A 6,513-nucleotide genomic window follows, 5' to 3' on the forward strand; every position below is an offset into this window, starting at 1 on the left:
CTCACTCAGGATAGTGTTTTCTATTTCCATCCATTTGCATGCAAAATTCGAGAAGTCATTGTTTTTTACCGCAGCGTAGTACTCTATTGTGTAGATGTTCCACACTTTCTTCATCCATTCTTCCATTGAAGGGCATATATTATTGATTTTATTGAGCTATACATTTTTCTCCATGCCCTTCCCTTCTTCTCCCCTCCCATTCTTCCCTCTCCCATTGTCCCCATGCTCCCAATTTACTCAGAAGATCTCTTCTTTTTCTACCTCCCATGTTGATATGATCTATGTATGTCTCTATTAGTGTCCTCATTGTTGTCTAGGTTCTCTGGAATTGTGATTTGTAGGCGGGTTTTCTTTGCTTTATGTCTAAAAGTGATTTATTAATGAGTACATGTGATATTTGTCTTTCTGGGTTTGGGTTACCTCACTCAATTAGATATTTTCTAGATCCATCCATTTGTCTGCAAATTAAAGATTTCATTATTTTTTCTACTGTTTAGTACTCCATTGTGTAAATGTACCACATTTTCTTTATCTATTCTTCAGTTAAGGGGCATTTAGGTTGTTTCCAGGTTCTGGCTATGGAAAACAATGCTGGTATATAGTTGAGCACATGCCCTTGTGGTACAATTGAGCATACTTTGCCTATATACCCAAAGTGGTATTGCTGGGTCTTGGGGAAGGTTGTTTCCTTATTTTCTAAGAAATCAACACACTGATATCTAAAGTGCTGTACCAGCTTGCACTCCCACCAGCAATGCAGGAGTATTCCCTTTCCCCCACAACCTCTCCAGCATAAGTGGTCATCAGTGATTTTGATCTTGGCCATTCTGACAGGTGTAACATGGAATCTCAGAGTTGTTTTGATTTGCATTTCTCTGATGGCTAAGGATGTGGAGCATTTCCTTAAGTGTCTTCCAGCCATTTTAGATTCCTCTGTTGAGAGTTCTCTGTTTAGGTCTGTACCTCATTTTTTCATTGGATTATGTGTTTTTTTGATGCCCAATTTCTTGAGTTCATTGTATATTTTGGAGATTAGCCTGCTGTCTGATGTGGGTTTGGTGAAGATCTTTTCCCATTCTGTAGGCTGCTGTTTTGTTTTGTTGATCATGTCCTTTGCTTTACAAAAGCTTCACAGTTTTAGGAGGTCCCATTTATTAATTGTTTCTCTCAGTATCTGTGCTATTGGGGTTATATTTAGGAAGTGGTCTCCTGTGCCAGTGTGTTCAAGTGTACTTACAACTTTCTCTTCTATGAGGTTCAGTGTGGTTGGCTTCATGTTGAAGTCTTTAATCCATTTGGACTTTTTTTGTGTATGGGGATAGATATGAATCTGTTTTCCTTCTTCTAGATGATGATATCCAGTTAGGCCAGCACCTATTGTTCAGCAATATTGTTGAATATGCTTTCTTTTTTGCATTTTATATTTTTTGCTTTTTTGCTAAAAATCAGATGTTCTTACGTGTGTTTTGATATCTGAGTCTTCAATTCCATTCCATTGGTCCTCCTGTCTCTTTTTATGCTATTACCTAACTGTTTTCAGTGCTGTGGCTCTATAGTAGAGTTTAAATTCAGGGAGTGTGATATGTCCAGAATATTCTTTATTGTACAGGATTGTTTTGGCTATCTTGAGTTTTTTAATTTTCTATATAAATTTGAGTATTGTTCTTTCAAGGTCTGAGAAGAATTTTGCTGGGATTTTGATTGAATCTGTAGATTGCTTTTGATAAGATTGCCATTGTACTATGTTAATATCTTTTAGCAGCAGTTGCTCCTTCCTCAGCATTCAAACAATTCAAAGAGAGCATAATAACATACAGTATCCAGAGTCTTTGTGTATTTTTATCTTTATGTGACTTTATTTTATACTCTATTTCTTTTATTTTTATTTTAAATTTTTGGCTTTTTGAGACAGGATTTCTCTGTGTATTTTTGGCTCTCCTGGAATTCCCTCTGTAGGTCAGGCTCTCTTTGAACTCACAGAGATCTGCCTGCCTCTGCCACCCAAGTGTTGGGATTAAAGGTATGTGCCACCACACCCAACTACTCTCTTTCTTTCTTTTTTTATTTTAAGGACTTTATGTTTTAGTTTTCAAGCCTACATATATTTTTAAACACATAGTAAACCATTTAGAGGTTTTTTTCATCTTTGAATCTATCTTTACTGTATATCTCTTTCTTTTTGTGACCACATGAGTCTTTAATTTTCTAAGCAATATGGATAGGATTAAAGCCATGGCTTTGACAGCTGGATCCAACCCATCTCTTAGCTTTCTGAGATTCCAGCATCTTGGCAAAAGTACTGTCAGAGAGTCATGTTTATTCCCACAACTCTATGGTGGCCAGTAGCCAGGTAGAAAGTATAGGTGGACAACTAGGAACGAAGTCGAGGCAGGTCAATGAGAACAGAAGAATTCTGTGAAGAATAAAGCTTGGTTCGCAGTCCTGACCCAGCCACAGAAGAAACAAGATGTGACTATCTCACTGAATAAGGTACCAAGCCTTGTGGCTAGCATAGACAAGAATAATGGGCTAATATATGTTATGAGAGTCAATAAGAAGCCTGAGCTAATGGGTCAATCAGTTTATAACTATTATATACCTCTGTGTGATTTCTTTGGTACTTAACAACTGTGGGAAACAGGCAGGACAGAAAACCTCAGAGAACACCAAGCAGGCACTAGGGAAATTCTCAGGAAACCACAATGATGACCTTAGCTAAGAATATAAGCAATAGTGGAGAGGGCACCTAAATTGTCCTTCCTCTGTTATCAGATTGATGAATACCTTAATTGTCATCAAGAACCTTCATCCTGATGGAAGTAGATAAGATGCAGAGATCCACAGCTAACCACTGAGCTGAACTCCTGGACTACAGTGATAGAGAGGGAGTAGCTATACTTTGAACAATGGGGTCTAGAGCATGATGGATGTACCCATAAAAACAGCTGGCTCAAGCTAGTGGTAACTCACTGACCCTTGACTGACAGTTCAGGAACCAGCATAAATCTGAGGTAATCCCTCTGAATGTGGGTGACAGATATGTGGAATGGAAAGTTAGTGGGACCACTGGCAATGGAACCAGTATTTATCTCTAGTGCATGGACTGTCTCTTTGGAGCCCATTTCCTATGAAGTGATACTTTGTTTGGCCTAGATATGGAGGAAGGTCCCTGGTCCTGCCTCAAGTGATAGAATTTGCTGTTTCCCCATGGAAGGCCTCACCCTCTTTGAGGAATAGATGGGAGGTGAGGTGGGGCAAAGTTTGGGGGAGTGGTATGATGTGAGGGAGAGGGCACTGGAATTGTTACGCAAAATAAGATTGCTTTAAAAATAAATAAACAAAAGGATGGAAAAAGTAAATGGGTGCATGTTTTAACTCTTCAATATTGATAAAATATAGGTATAAATTTTCAATATTATGGGTGTAATATTAGTATTATGTGTTGCTAAAGATTTGCCTACTGTTTTATGGGGTGAGAAGGTAGCTGAGTATTCTCACTATGTTCTATTTTAGGTCTAGAACTTGCTATATAACTCAGTTGGCTTCAAACATGTAATCCTCCAGGCTACATATTGAATTTTTTAGATTAAAGGCATGTGGAATCACACTCAAATTGCATTCTTGTTCTTAAAGGATCTGTATTGAGTTTTATAGATTGTTTATTGTTCCTCGGTATACTTTTCCAACTGATGCAGGTACCCATGAAATTAAGTGAGAATGTATATTTTCAGACAAACCCATTGTTCTTAAGGTTGTGTCAAGAGTTGGAAACAGGGTTGTAAATATTATCCAGAGTTGCAAACATGAGATCATGAGTTGGATCCCTAGAACCACTGTGAAGAAACAGAGTCATGTGTGTCTACAAAACCACAATTGAGCAGGTGTTAATAGGCAGATCCCTATTGTCAACTCCTTCTAGCCATTTCAAAAAACAAAAATGGAGAGAAATTGAAAGACAGTCATGTGCATAGAGTCTCCACATGCTTATACAATGTATACATTACACATATATAGATCCACACATAGAGACTACCACACTAGCACTAACTCCAGGCCACAAAGACAGAAACACATATACATTACATATACAACAACACATGAAGAAAGGAAAAATGTGGAAAAGAAAGGAAGAAGTGAGCAAAAGAGAGAGGAATATCACAGAGAGACAAGATGAAGATGTGTTGGGAGCTGTGTGGCCTAGTTTTGTGTAGAGAACTGTGTAGAGCCACACCTGATGATGATGTAGAGAGCTGTGTGGAGCCGCACCTGATGGTGCTGGCTCCTGCCCTCCGCGATCCCGAAAGCGAGTGCTCTCTGTGATAATCAACTCCTAAGGCCTGACTCGTACTATCATCATGCAATGATTGTCAGCTGCTTGCATATGCGTGGACCTATGGGCAGTGCCCACGTGGCAATCCGGGGTTGGTAGCCTGTGCCTTTTTAAGGGCTGGGAGAGGTTTGCCTGGAAAGAAAGAGAAAGAGAGAGAGAGAGAAAGAGAGAGAGGGGGAAGAGAGAGAAAGAGAATAAGGTCCTGAATAAATTGCTAGCAGGCAGAGCTCCGGTTGTCACATCTTCCTTGCTGGTTGAGGTGGGCAGGACAGGTGGTGGCCCGTATGGGGAACCTCCAAACCTCTTTCTGTGGAGCCCAGAACTTGCTGCAGTCAGGGGGTGCACCGGTAAATTCTCAGGTAAGACTGAGGATCCGCAATGAAAAGAGGGTTTTTTGTTCTCACCAATAGAAAAAGAAAGAGAGAGCAAGGTAGTAGAGCGATAACAAGAGTGGACGGGTCAAAGTGAAACGGGGTAGTAGAGCCGTGACAAAAAGCGGATGGGTCAAAGTGAAACTAAAAGAAAGAATAGGATTTTAGAATGGGTGCTTTAACATCATACCTGATTTTTCTGGCTCTTGACGAGCTGTTATGTTCAAAAACTTTAAAAATAAAACGGAGCACATTGGAGAGGTTTTTTTTTTCTGTATCATCACTTTATTGCTTATGTTACATAGTCCAATGAATACATAAACTCTTTTTTAAAGAAGTAAGGCACATGAAAAGCCTTCTGTGCAGGTTTCATATTATTTTAAAATTCTATTGGCTAATAAAAGCATTTCAACTACAGAATTAGAGACATCCAGAAAAGAACATGATAGTTTGAGAGCAGAAATCCCGAGCCATTATTAAGTTTCACCTCATGGCACATTTAGTTAGCAAATCCAAGGTTTGTATTCTAACAGTGTAGCTAGGGTGCCACTACAGAATCACTAACCGGGTTATTCACATATGTACAGCCAGGTCCCCAAGTATCAATTATATACCCTAGGGAAGAACAGCATCTAACTGCACTTGTTCCCTGTTTTATCACAGGTAAGAGATTTGGCATTTCCAGTCTTTTTGCATGTTGTGCTTGCTGTTCACAGGGCCTGGTTATACGATGCTGAAGACCATGGAGAGATACTGCTCATAAGACACCTTAATCCAGTTGTCCTGATCCGTGTCATAGCATCTGAATATGTCTGTCAACCTCTGCAAGACAATGCAGCCCTGGATGAAGTCATCAAATGCCATCTGCCCTTGTCCTTGTCTGTCAAATTTGCAGATGAGGATGTCATGGAACTGATCAGAGAGCCGGTAGCCAAAACCTGAGAGTGCTTGCTTGAGCTCATTCTTGTCGATCATTCCAGAGTTGTCCCTGTCATAGGTACGGAAGATGTTCTGCCAGTCTTTGATGTACTTCCACACACCTGTAAACTCACTGAAGTTCACACCAGCCTTATTTTCTCGGTCAAACATAGAAATGATTGACCTAACAGTCACTGGATTAAACGGAGTCCAAGTACCATTGGATAATGCTTGCTGAAGTTCATTGTCTGAAATCACTCCACTCCTGTCTTTATCAACCCTCTGGAAGACATTCCACAGGAAGCTCTGGTCTGGCAGTGCAGCTCCAGCTGCAGGACCAGGGCCTGCGCCCGGGCCTGGGCGGTAGGAGTAGGCCGCCATGGGCTGATGATGAACAGCGGTAAAGCGGCCCAGCTCCAAACACTGTGCTTCCGCCTCTGTCCTGGAGAGGTTTTTGACTGAATGTGACACAAGCGCCCCTTGGTTTGCTGTCTCTGGCAATCTTAATGTGTCATCCTGGGACAAGCTTGGTAGAGATCTGGATTTTGCAGCCGAACAAGGAAGGGAGTTATATTCATGTGGTTTGAATTACCGAGATCTCCAGAGTTTGCAGTGGAGTGTGAGCAGCGGGCAAACTCCTGGGACTTGCCTCAGGGCACAGAAGCGCAGCAGGACTGTCACAAGGCCGTTGGCTTGGACCTCTGTCCTAGCCCAGGGCAACAGGCCAGGATGGGATCCGCCCCACCCCAGCTCTGTGGGGAGGTGGAGCCTCTGCCTCTCCCCAGTCATTGCCATGACCTGCGTCTGAATGCAACTGAAACATGGCAGTAAACTAAGAACGCAACGTCCCTGCTCAGCAGGAAGTAGCCAGACAGATTGACAACGCCCAAATTC

The 6,513-nt window shown here is 41.3% G+C and overlaps 1 pseudogene; it reads right to left on the bottom strand.

The window, feature by feature from the left end:
* Window positions 1-4,969: 4,969 nt before the first annotated feature.
* Window positions 4,970-6,035, bottom strand: LOC101990409 (annotated as a pseudogene).
* Between the last annotated feature and the right edge of the window lie 478 nt (window positions 6,036-6,513).

This window comes from Microtus ochrogaster, unplaced genomic scaffold, assembly GCF_000317375.1.
Source record: "Microtus ochrogaster isolate Prairie Vole_2 unplaced genomic scaffold, MicOch1.0 UNK109, whole genome shotgun sequence".
NCBI classification, from domain to species: domain Eukaryota; kingdom Metazoa; phylum Chordata; class Mammalia; order Rodentia; family Cricetidae; genus Microtus; species Microtus ochrogaster.